Raw genomic sequence first — 12,082 nt, forward strand, 5'->3', positions numbered from 1 at the left:
AAGAGGGGTCAGTCTCTTTCCAGTCGCATTTTTAATTGATTCAGGAGTTGTGGCAAGGAGAAAACTTCCTGAGTCGTGGACACGGGATCCAATCTGGCCCGATGTCTAGTGGATGTATCACGGCTATCAAATGACATGGCGAACTGTCAGCGGTCTTCGCTATATAGGATTCGCTGAATTTCACCTGATTTGGTCAAGTACGTCATCGGATCACCACTTCAAAGTTTCCGGAGTGCAACCCCTTTTAACGATGAGCGTTTGAGCGGACGGGGTAGGGTATACGCGTCGCTAATTGCCTGGTTGGTTTGACGAAGCGTGCTGGCTGGGTTACCGGACTGATTTAAGCAATATGTCGGTTGCTTTGGCGGTTTCTGTACCAAAGGTGGTAAGAAAAAAACATGAAGATGTAATAAATAATCAACTGGATTCTCTGGAAACTTTTATAAAACTTGTCTGGCCTCCATGACTGATAACCGCGTTTCACTGAAAGAAATGTCATTTTCTCCGAAATTTTAAATGAGTTTTTGTGATTGTAGAGTTTGATTTTGTTTATATCTTTCTTTTTTATAAAAAAAATAGCGATCATAATGAGCCACGCAAAACTTCACTTAATTTTATTAATCATCATAAACTTCATCATTTTGAAAATTGTTAAATTTCAATATCATATAGTTCCATCAAAAGCAAAGTAAAAGCATCATGAGAACAAAAAGTTGGTCTATTAAGATGAAAGCATGATATTTTAAAAAGTCGAAGCTTTTGGGGCAAGCCGAAATTTCTTTGTTGCAGCTGTTCAAACACTAGAACGACTAGAATATAAAGTGGCATAGGCTACCTGTTAACTTTGAGGACATTTCTTGACTTCAACTGCAAAATATAATGTTTGTATTAAAGTCGTCACGCAAGAAATCTCAATATAGTCGGCATTTCCTTTGATATAGTACAGTCTCGTTTAATGATAATTTGGGGATTAAAATCTCAAACAGTTGAAAAAAAAGTGCCAGATATTTTCTCGTCCTTCGTCTGTTCCTCCGACTTTGCCATGTTTACACAAGGCCCTCCCTTACCAAACCGCAATTTCCAGTTAACGTAAACACCTGAACCAAATGCAAAGGAAAGTCCCAATCGTTTTAATGAATTCTATCGGAAGCCCGCTTTCCACCGGCGCCATATTAATCTGGCTTTTGGGCAAAATCATTTATTTATTGTGCAGATGAGCAGCAACGTGAAGAATGGTTCAAATCACCCATATCACTCACACGTGCCTATACACGCGTAGAAAATGTCATAATACAAGATCTTTCGTTACTTCCCAATTAAGGATTCATGGGGTGGAGGAACTTGTAATAAATCAAGAAGCAGATAGTTCAGGAAACCCTATAGTAGACTGTAGACTGTCTATAGTAGACTCGCACGGAAACACATACCGCCTTTATTGTTATAAAGCTTGGAATCTTAACTTTATCCCTACATGGCAAGTATTGGTTTGATATTTAAAAGAGTATTAAATTATTCGTGTTCAAATAAAGGCATGTCGAAAACAAACTCAACCGATTTCAAGAAACTCGATAATGCGGTACATCCGATGCAAACACGAGTCACACTTTGAGCGCGCTTTTTCAATAGGTACATACTTGCACGTGGATACAAAATTGAACTTGAAAATAAGAACAATATTGTGAATCCGTTTAAGATGTAGTCTACGTGGATCGAAACGAATAGGAAAACATGAAGTAAAAGGCAACGATATCGTCACATCATGAACATGATGAACCATTTCAACATTAGAAAAAATGAGCATGATTGATTTGTCTTAAAATTGGTTGAGTTTGTTCTTGACATGCCTTTATTTGAACATAAATTATTTCAAAACACTTTTGAAAATCAAACCAATATACTTACCAGGGATACAGATAAGATTCCAAGCTTTAAAATGTCATAAAAAATAATGGCGGTACGTCAACTCCGTGAAGCATTTTTAAGCATGATTTATCACATCAGTTCGAGAGTTTATGATGTCTTAAAATATGATCAATAGTTCTTTCTTTCTTTCTTTCTTTCATTCACCAGTGTTTTAATATTTTCTCATTTCAGAATTATTTTTTTCCGGATTTCGTTTTGGAGGAGCCTCAGTAACCATCAAAAACTGATTGAAGTAAGTTTAGTTATCAAAGTTCCGATTAGACGCTAGTCTTTCTGATAATTTGTCAGCGGCAAATATATACCAGCATCCAGAAGCATACAAACCTTGTGGCAATGAACGATTACTATAATTACAGCCTTGTGCTAATCAAGCCTGACCATTTCAGTTGCTTTAACAACGCTTTAGTAAACCCCACTCCGTCATCATGACGAACTGCTGTTTGAGGTCGGAAGCATAATACAGTCACAAATTTGGTATAAGCCTCCCTTAAATCACCCCAAACCTTTTACTCTACTTAATTGTGCTGCACTTCCGCAATTATGCAGTCAGGGATGTGTGACTCGTTGGTTTACGTTAAGATGTTCAATTATTAAACGCAAATTTGTTGAAAGAAACAGCTCATTATTTATTCAGCTTAATTCGACCAATCCATCATCAATAGACGTATATAAGCCTCCGAAAGAAACTTCTAGGAATGCTATCCTATTGATGACTACGGCACTAATGAAACATTTCCCTACTCAATCATGATGATTGCTGTGTATAATGTGTGGAATTCTTTGACCAACGTATAACAGCCGGATACCTGTGATTCATCATCATTGCAATAATGTTAACTAATAATCAACAGTAATGTTTGTTTGCTATAGTTGAGCAGCTCATGTTGCAGAGTGTTGACAAATTAATATTTGAAATGGAAAGCATCTATATAGCTTTATTTTGTCACATTTTCCCAAATGGATGAGATCAAAAATGTACAAGTACTAGCTGGGGAAGGAAATGTTTAATAATTAACGGCAGCATACGGTTTAAGAAAAAGATGGTGATAATTTCTATGGTCCGGGTTCGTAGCCAGCCTATTTCTACTTCTTCTACGGTGGTACTCAGCAACGTCCATAAGTTTGGATATAACGTCTATAGTGTGCGGTGTGCGTTTTTTTTTACTAACAAAATGGAACAAATCTAAGAAATTTGGAAATGTGAGGTACAAGTTCTATTAGGACAAACGATATCAAATCATGGAAGAAATTCTTTTACACTTATTTAAAGTTGAATACTCTTCAATTATGGATTTTGTTCTTCTTACGAAATTTTGATTTGTATATTTTTTTTTTTTTCGATTTTGGGCGTCTGAAACCCTCTGAAAAGGACCGCCTATTTACAAGAGCCGAATTATTATCGGGCTGCAAATAGCTCAAATTGTTTAAAGAAATAATTCAACAACCAAATGTCGGTAGATGTTATTTTTTCGATGTCTCAATCACTAAGAGTGAATAACTTTCAAATTGCTTGGAAAATAGCAGGTGAAAGAAATAATCCATTTTCGATGGAACACTCCAAACTTTAAAAACCAAAATGATTAAATATTGAAATCGCTCCATATCAAAATTGGGTTGGTTGTTCGACCCCCTCCCAACCCACCTCTGTAGCTTCATAGAGGTTAACCTCCGCCCCCCCCCCCCCCCACACACACCTCAACCTATCCGATGAACTGAAAAGTAACGATGGCAACCGCTAGGGGTGCAAAAAGTGTTCTCTTATTTTCTAAAGAGTGAAACAAAGATTGAAATAAACTTTCAAAAGAATCACTTCAGTTAAGGTTCGAGTAAAATCTCAATCTAGTCGCTGTAGCGAAAGTAACTTTAAATGTTCTTGTCCAGAGTGTAAATTTTCACTCTCTGGAAATGAGCCAGTACCTTCGTAAGTTAGTTTGCATCTTCGTCTTGGTTACAAATAATTCACTTTTGTTAGTTGTTATCGTTTATTGTACTGACAGGAGAGCTGTAACTTCATAAAGGGACCACAGGACTGTACTGCGGGGTGACATTTCCACGAAATGTAAGATTTACTGATATTCATGATTATTAACTGGTGCATGCGTTCCCTATCTGTGCAATTCCGATTTATTTGTTTTTGATTGGACTTTTCCTGGACCAGCTAAACAATCTTTTACAAATATTTACATCTCACGCAACATCAGTGTGTAGAATCACCAAAACAAATTACTCTAGATTCTACACTTTATTTGGGATAAGATAAATTGTTTACAGTGTTTTATATGCTGCAAAAAGATAACTCGGTGTTTATTCAGAATTGAAAGAGTCGTAATTCAATTTATTTTGTTTTTACATCAGCGAAGATTTTTGTCTCTTTTTGTATTGTATGACAGTTTAGCCCTGTGCAATATCTGTATGTCTGTTGCAGTTGTAATATTCGGAAGTGATTTATTTAAGAGAAAACAAATCTTAATAATATGATTCATTTAAATTCGATTACTAATTTTTTTTGTAACTGAAAAAGGGATTAGCATTAGGTATGATGTAATTAACCAGTCTCCTGATGACGAACAGAGCACATAGAAATATTGTTTACACGGTTTTACCGACAACCTTCCATTCTTTGTTCATGTTCACCATGCAAACCTACAAATCTCAATTAATTAAAAGTTGCTAACAGAACTCAACCCATCAAACCCCAACGGCATGTTTTGTTGGAATCTGTCAGGATGGGTACAGTACCCCTAAACTGACAGTCTTTTACATTGGGTTGGCACACTTCCAGAATCAAAGTCAGGAATATGTGTGTGCAGTTTCATATATGGTGTTGGAATTTGCCAGGATAGATATGGTTCCTAAATCGTGCTAGGGAGTTAGGGTTTTAAATTAACAGCAATATGAGTTCTTTTTTTCGACTTCTTCTTTTTTTTCTGCTTTTTTGTGGCTTTTCCGGGGGGGGGGGGGGGGGCAAGCGCCCCGGCCCATCCTGGCGACGCCCATGCTAATCAATTATTCTTTCAGCGCCCATGCTAATCAATTATTCTTTCAGATGGAGCCACTTTGACATTAGGGAGGTTTCGCAAGAGAACGGATACGCTTACACTTTTAGCTATACGTATCCGTTTTTTAATTACGTGTAGCGAGCGAGATATGCGTGTCGTCTGCACGTTTAGCGGATAGTGAGTGGCGTATGACGTCATACGTGCAGACGACACGCATATCTCGCTCGCTACACGTAAGTAAAAAACGGATACGGATAGCTAAACGTAAGTGTAAGCGTATCCGTTCGCTTGCGAAACCTCCCTATTGTTAAATTTCATCACCTTCGTATTTTGGCTCACCATTTTGTAGATACACGCTCTACATTGTATTATCGTAACTTTGACATGATATCTTGTATAATAACATTTGTTTCAGAGTATAATGGAAGCCAAGGCCATGCTCGTGCTGCTCATGTTGTGTTGTTGGTGTCTAGTCAGTCAACAAGTCCACGCATCAAGACTAGACGGTCTCAGACAACAGTACAACCTTGACAGGGAGATCGATCCGGAAACGCAGCGGAAAAGGCGCCCACTGAGCTCGCTCAACAGGAGACCCGAGCAACACGACTACCATTTCGGCGGCACCCTCTTCCGTAAAAGGATGCTTGGTAATGGCGAATATGTGGTCCAAGATCCGGGCTACTACGCATTCGAAGACGAGTAAAGATGAGGCCTATACATCTTCAAGACAGATACGTAATTCCTACAAGACAGTTGACACCATTCCTTTGACAAGCCTTGCCGCATAGACCGACTTCATAATTGACTGCATGGTTGGCTGAAGAATTATTCAAAATGTAATCATTCAATGAGATGATTTTTTTTTAATTCGTTGTTAGAATAAGTCACATGGATGTACAGTTCAAAGCTCCTGTATATTTTGTTGCCGCGGTTAGAAGATACGCGGTTGTTAACATATTTATTTAAAACATCGAACATTCCTACCAAAAAAACAAAATGACCGAAGATTTGCTTCTGAACTTACTGAAGCAAATTCTGTGCAGTGATGTACATTGGTTGACATCTCACTTACACAATGTAATGCTAGGCAACAGAGCTAGGTCATTTTATATAAAAGACATATATTTGTATTCAATTGACCATCATTGTTGATGCCATTATACTGTATACGCCGTACTACATGTTTGTCAATAGGCGTAGCAGTGGCAGCCTAATTATGGATGTACATGTACTATGTACCATTTGTTCAAGTTTAATGTCTGTTTAAAACTTTTTGTCATGATGTTGGCCTAAATGACAGGTATCCTGTGTACGTCTAATTCAATATCAGATCTCACGCTTTGAAAGGAATTCTTGCCTCTTTCTTGAGTAACCAGGTCACACTTTCTACACGTTAAATCAATTTTAAAAGATTGCTTTTTTGTATAGATTTTCCTCTTAGTATACTTCCAGTCTATCAGTAACTACAAGCTACGTCAGAACCCCTCCGCCGAGTATTTGTATTAAAAGTTACCCCATTTTTTTATCAACTCGCCCATCTCAGTCTTTCGGCTTCTGAAGACGATCTTAAAGTTAAAAAAAATGTCTGTGGTAAAAGACAGTCTTGTGGTTATCCGTACAGCCTCATTGTGGGATAACCTTTAATTTGAACGTCTTTTGAATGATAATGTTAGTCCACCAATATTGATTGGAATATTTATTACATGTCATCTGGCTGCTCAATTCCCCATACTGAATGTAGCACTAGCCAGACGTCAAGACGATACTGTAAGAGTTACGCCATCAGTGATTAAGCTTGGAGATGACATATCTTTTTGCACTGTTTAGCGACCCGGTGTATGGCAATGAACTATCTTAATAAAATTAGTGAAATCCCTAATGAAATTACACACTACCCCTGGAGTGATGCATCATTTTACCGTATAATTAAACGGACAGTTGATGTTGTCAAAGACTGTCCGTGACTTCTCACGTCTGAAAGTCTAACTTGACTGATTTTTAATTAGAGTTAAGTAGTGACCGCTCCTGCATTTCTATTGCCGCTGGCTTCCGAACACGTATTAAATTTTAAATCAACCTCAGTCCTAGGGTCTTGCAGTACGCTCTTTACTATAGGATACGTGGTTGAAAATAAAGTAAGCCCTTGGGACGATATTTCTTTATCTGAAATTACAAAAAAGTGACGAAAATTTTAATAAATCAAGCACAAGTAAGTGTTTGACATCTGCATAATTAGTAACAATTCTCAATGCATAGTGATAAAGAAAGGGAGAATAATTTTTCAGTGTACGCTTTATAAATATGCCGATTTGGAAGCAATAGCAGCGACGGTGGTGATATATTACAAAATAAACGAAGGGACATGAAACATCTTTGTCTCATTTATTATTAAATGTAAAGCATAAGTCATTGAGAGCAATGCTGCGGCTATTGAACAACTTGTTTTCCGACATTGTAAATCTGACGAAATAAACCAGAATGACGTAGGAAAATAATCTGTTTTATGAACGCTTAATTGTTCTCAAGTGTCGATATTGTTAACCCTATCTAATATCCCTGTTACAACCTGGCCAAACCTTTCACTGGAAATTGCTAGCATATTCAAATTAGGTTTTACCCTTCACCGACGTATGAACACTGTATACTCAGTGTGTTACCTCCCGAGTGAAAGTTGGAAAAAAAATCACTCAGATGTCTTACCACTCGACCACCGAGCTAACGGTATCAGTTGGCTGGTTCGAATCTGATGTACATAGCAGCGGGTACAGCATTAACTATTCGTAAGATGGAAGTTTGCGTCGATGTTAATCAAATTAAAAATTGAAGGGCAAAACCTAATTTGATTTACATCAGCCCGACGCAAAAAAATCCATCTTACGAATTGCTAGCATATTGCTTAAGGAATCGAGGGCTTATCAATCCTAGTACAAACAGTTTCACTGACTTGAATTTAATCGACTTGGGTTAAAATGAGAGAAATGCGTTTAACGGCTCCTTCACACCCAAAATAATTTCATATTATACAGTTTCTACATAAAATAATGCAGAATTCAAGCGAAATTCAGGATGTTGAAATTAATGTTTTAATTTTGATACACCAATTAACAAGCATTGAGTTACCCGGACTAATCATAGGTATTGAACACGATCAAATCATCAAATTCAAGAGGACACTATTAATGTACTTGATCCACATCGAAATCATTCTATAACCCCTCTCTTGTTGGTTTAAATGTTTCATGAAGTTTTTTTTTTCACCGCTCTTTGAAGCGAAGGGCTAATATCGAACTGCATAATCACTGGTACGTACGCTTCACCCACCTGCGATCTGATCTGACGGACGGTGAGAAAATGTCTACCAAATGTAATTGCAAATTGAAGACGTACAACATTTGTTGTATTTGTAAATTGGACGTGTGCTTGCAAGTCAGACTCCGGCAAAACACGCGAGCTTTTCTTGACCGGAAATCTGCAGATAAGTCCGCGGGTCCTGAAGCTCGTCTTTCCCCGTCGAGGCTGATGTCCCTAGAGGCGGTCTCCGAGTCGGTGTTCGTGTTAGCAGAGGATGACACAACGATCCTATAATAACGTAGCATGACCACCTCGGACGGCTTAAAGTCTTTGCTGCGTTTTACAGAAACGACGCCTGGTTGGATTTAAAGATGTCGTTCCTTAAGGCATTATTTGCTAATGTGTGCATGCCCCTTGTGTGCTGTCAAGACTAGAAGAAACTACCCTACGGGACTTGAAGATCTGATGAAAGAAAAAAAGCCACAGCATCAGATTTTTACTCCAGCTATCTTACTGATACAAGGAGAATGCCATGACCTTCCAATGCTTTGATGTAACAATTTAATAATTTTGTATTTTGAAGTGCCGTTTTGCCCTTGGGTGTTGTGGAGACTCTCAATGAGATTTTGTAAACAAGATGGCGCTCTAACTGTGACATTCATCGAATTCGCGTTTCTGGTGCGTGCATAACGTGGCGAACACGACAAAATAGATCCAATATAGGAAAAAAACCACAACCCATTCATTTTTTACATTTCATCATGAAAACTGTAAAGCGCTAATTAATGTATACTAAAAATAAAAAAGAGGAAAACATCGTAAATAAGGATTACCTCAGATAACTTTATAAGTCAAATCATTACATAAATGTAAAGCATTGTACGGCTTAAAAGAACTTACCTAAATTCTTCTATAAAGAAAACGATTAAAAAGCATTTGGATAGCAACATGTTCAGTTTTAATTCTAACTAGATTTTTTTTTGGGGGGGGGGAGACAAACGCAGGGTGATGGGACGCGAATTGTCCAATTGCAATAATGCAAAACAGGGAATGTATAAAATCTGATCTTGTTCAGTCTATTTATTAATTCGAGCAAATGCATCCTTTTGGGATAGATACATTTCATTATTCATTTTATTTACAAAATACTTCTGATTTTATGACGTCATCAGTTAAAAAAAGTGCAAAAGAATACTGATTTAGTTTAGACAGGTTACATTATGCAAGGTAAGTGAAAAGAATTAATTCTTGAAAAATAATAAATAGCACGAAAGCATATGTGTAAGCATTGATTACAACTACCTTCGGGTTTGATGACGTCACAGAATAAGGATGCCCATCTTCGATAATGTTGCTGACATCATTATTGTGGCAACAATGATCCAAAATGGTATAGTGTTTTAATTTTAAAAAAACGCAGAAACTTATCATTTTCCCCCCACATTCTCCCAACAATAACTTCCGGTATGACAGGGGCGGCGGAGCGCCTTTCAAACTGGGGGGGGGGGGGGGGGGGGGGGGTACACCAAAAAGGGGCACTTGCTCAGAAAAAAGGGCACCTTCCGTGGGTGTGAAAGTGGGGGGAAAGAATATGGTCCCGTTCATTTCGCTATAACCTAGTTATGTATCGCCGTTCATTTTGCTATAACCTAGTTATGTATCGCGAGAGGGGCACTGTACTGCTGCTTTGGATGGCCAGTTCAGTGACAATTTTATTCGCGTGAAGAGCGCTACTATTTGTTAGGGGCCAATTTTCCATCTCGAGAGAGGCACAATTTTACTATTTAGAGAGGGGTATTTGTGCTTAAGAGGGGTAGTTTTCCATCTCGAGAAGGTGCACAATCTTGTTAATGCGAGAGGGGTACTTGTGTTTTTTGAGGGGCAGTTTTGCATTACAAGAGAGGAGACAATTATATATGTAGTGCGATCTAAACGTGAACATTTGGGGGCAGTTTTGTTTTCATCTCGAGGGGGCACAATATAACCGCGAGAGGGGCACTTTTGTTGGCCTGGGAAAATCTGGGGGGAGGGGGAAGTGCCCCCCTCCCCACCACCCGGTTCCGCCGCCCCTGCAGTATAATGACGCCATCGTTCTGAAACTTCGCGAAGTAACTTTTTATTGCCACCCCCCCCCAAAAAAAACACGTTTATAAGCAATTGTTGTGAGAAATGGTTTCAACCCCATCACCCATTAATGATACCAATTATAACATTCCGTCATTTCAACACTCCGACGGAGTCAAAATTGATGATAGAGGGCGCTATTATGATTGATAAAGGTCCATGTCACATACTCTTGATCAAATGAAGTGCTGTACAGTGTAAGGCATCCAGTTTGTCTTTATTTATATATGATGCGACCGTATTTATCAAGCCATCCCTGATACGTAAAGAAATTTGGTACAAAAATTCTTCAAACAGATCATTTAAATAATATCTTAAGGAAATTATGCATCATCTCAGGCCCTAATCGTCCCAAGTATCAAGTATAAATTGCTGTCGAAACATGCTGCCCTGGCCGGCCTTGGCTCTGTCAATGCTGTATGAATTGCGCCCTCATGTGCACACTCTGTTACTGTATCTACATCAACCTCAGTAAGTACTAATAGTACGTACGTCTAATAAGAAGAAAAAAAGATATTCGCCTGGAAAAATACTGTCGATATTGAGGAATAATAGGGACATTTTATTTCTTTCTTCACCCTCTACCATTTGGCCATGAATTAGTTAATTAAATAGACAAAATGAAGTCAATCGGTCTCAGATCAAAGGCTAGTTGATTGGTCAGAAACGCTGGAATCACGAGTCGAATTCGGTGCCTCGAATTGCACTGAAACGACAACAGGCACGGCAGTGATGAACTCATGATGCAGTGACGTCAACATCACCTTGACAACTGTTAAGGATTTTTTTAATGGACAAGCCATTTTCATCAACAAATTTACATTGACAGCGCGATGATATAAAAATATCCTGTGGGAGCGCGCTAATTGGGCTGGTTCTTGAATAGGCCTATACGTAGCGCCCTCATCGACAAAAGCAGTCAACTTCGATATTGCTTTTCCACTATACAATGCATGATATCAAAACCCACGCCCTTTGGGAGTGACGAACATAAAATCGACAATAGATGGAGGTGGGGTAGTTTGAATTTATGAACAAAAATGACAAAGATATGTACCAGAAACGATCATATGCCAAGTAGATCTTATTTATCAGATGTCTGCCGTTTGGGCGGTTATATGGCTGTCTGTCGTGTCCTTCGGGGGTGCACTTGAAAATGATAAAATATTTGTATGTTATATTTTTAATACTTTTCTGTTACAAATATATGTGAATGTACTGTATACAATAATTGTTCAGGCTTTCCCTAGCAAGGTTTTTGGTCTCTTTGCATTACGTAACGTATAATGCAATATTGCTATATAATTTTGTTGACCACAAGTTACAAGTATTGAAATAAACATTTAGTAAATTGAATTGAATGAAACAACTAATGGTTGTAAAAGTTGTGCACAATAAAATGGCATTGGTCTGAACTGTTTTACTTGGAATCTTTTACAGACTTAATCCTCTCTCATTCTTGGTACATGATTGTTTTAAGTTTATGCATATGAGGAGGAATGTCTTATACGAGAGGCGTGCTGTGAAAATCAAAATGAAAATCAGTTACAGTTACGTTCATCCCCGTGCTCAACAAAATCGATTTTGTTTGCCCTACTAAACATTTTAAACGTTTGTCTTTGATTCCACCAAAAGACCTCTCCCTGTGAACACAGAATTATTATCAAACAGCCAATATTTCGAATTTGTTAAGTACTCATTCAAAAAAATATCAATTTAGAAAAGGAATCAACTTTTTCGGCATG

At 38.0% G+C, this 12,082-nt stretch overlaps 1 long non-coding RNA gene across 1 annotated transcript; it reads left to right on the forward strand.

Moving 5' to 3' along the window:
• The first annotated feature begins 2,092 nt into the window (after positions 1–2,092).
• Positions 2,093–6,811, forward strand: LOC119742011. Its single transcript, XR_005272799.1, has 3 exons — positions 2,093–2,155; positions 3,921–3,982; positions 5,338–6,811. It is a non-coding gene; the product is annotated as an uncharacterized LOC119742011 (long non-coding RNA).
• Positions 6,812–12,082: the final 5,271 nt, after the last annotated feature.

Source organism: Patiria miniata, unplaced genomic scaffold, assembly GCF_015706575.1.
Source record: "Patiria miniata isolate m_02_andy unplaced genomic scaffold, ASM1570657v1 HiC_scaffold_5, whole genome shotgun sequence".
In the NCBI taxonomy this organism is placed as follows: Eukaryota; Metazoa; Echinodermata; class Asteroidea; order Valvatida; family Asterinidae; genus Patiria; species Patiria miniata.